This window comes from Merops nubicus, unplaced genomic scaffold (assembly GCF_000691845.1).
Source record: "Merops nubicus isolate BGI_N331 unplaced genomic scaffold, ASM69184v1 scaffold14302, whole genome shotgun sequence".
Classification (NCBI taxonomy): Eukaryota; Metazoa; Chordata; class Aves; order Coraciiformes; family Meropidae; genus Merops; species Merops nubicus.
Genome location: NW_008591675.1, coordinates 57658 through 59130, shown reverse-complemented (window position 1 = coordinate 59130; position 1473 = coordinate 57658).

Sequence of the window (1473 nt, the reverse complement as noted above, 5' to 3'; positions counted from 1 at the left end):
CCTACTGAAGCAGGAGCAGCGTAGCACTGGGAAAGAGGGCAGGAGCAGCGTGTAGTGGAGAATTCTTGTAACAGCCTGTTAGACTGAACTGGCCTGCATGGCTTACAGCTTATCAAAATCTTCATGTGATACTTGATCAGCATGTGCGATTTCTCTATGACTTGTTACTTAAAAATTATTTTTTCATCTTTGGTTGTATTTGATCTCCCAGGCTCTCATGTTCGTTTTAACTGTGTAGCTCCCAAGGGAAGGACACTAAGCATTCCTGTAGAAGAGCTCTTAAAATGCATATAAATAGTGCTCATATATCACTGAAGATTTTTCATATGTGAGATTAAACATAGCTATAAAACTATATGACTGCTATTTATTGATCCATAAATGAATACCTGGTTTTGAATTTTTAATACTTCTCTTTGAAACAATGGTACAGGTATCTGAAAGCTTTGCTCTGTCACTGCATGACAACTCTGTGTTAGAATATTAAATACTTTTACATCTATATATAGGACTTTCATTTCACTTCATTCCAATACTCATATACCCACACACATTACAGGCCATAAACTTTGTAAGAAACAGTAATTCACTTGTCATTCATGGAGTTACTTCTGGTTCACCCAATGTAATAGAATGCATAGAATCATAGACTGGTTTGTGCTGGAAGGCACCTTTAAAGGTCATCCAGTCCAACCCCCCTGCAGGGAGCAGGGACATCTGCAACAAGAGCAGGTTGATCAGAGCCCCATCTTACCTGACCTGGAATATTTCCAGGGATGGGGTGATACCATATATCAAAAAAAGTAATGAAAATGAAATAAATTTAACCAAACATAGATTAAGTCTTGGGTTTTTGTCTGTAGATCCAAATTGCCACAATTGTAATAATTTCTTAAATTTATCACATTAATAGCTAATGAGCTCAAATAAAACTGAATTCTCAGTTTATGACACATTGCACTAATTACCTGGTTCAATGTGTAAATTACCCAGTTGTGTAAAACACAAAAGACAAGTGCTGAGTTTACTGACCCCATTCATTGACAGAATGTTGTATTTTGTATGTGGGAGAATAAGAACATAGAGATGGACACAGTCCCTTCGTGTAAATCTAATTTGAAAGAATAAAAACTGTCTGAGGTTTACAGCACTGTACAGTCCTTTAAGAGTCTCAGAAGTTTGGGACAAAAAGAAACAACATTGTATCGTTCTGAAAAGACATTAAATTATGCATTGATCTATTTTAGCTCACAAAAACATGAAGAACTGCTTTAGAAACTTTTAGGCTTAAACTTCCCGTAAGGAAAAGATTTAAATTTTCAGAAATGCCAGTGACAATGTAATTGGACTTTTGTGGAGGCAAAGAAACAATAATCTTAAGAGTACTGACAGAAAGAGGGAACTACCATTTAATATTAGGATTTAGGGAATTATGTATTCCTTTTGCAAATACCGCATCAAATTCTTATCCTT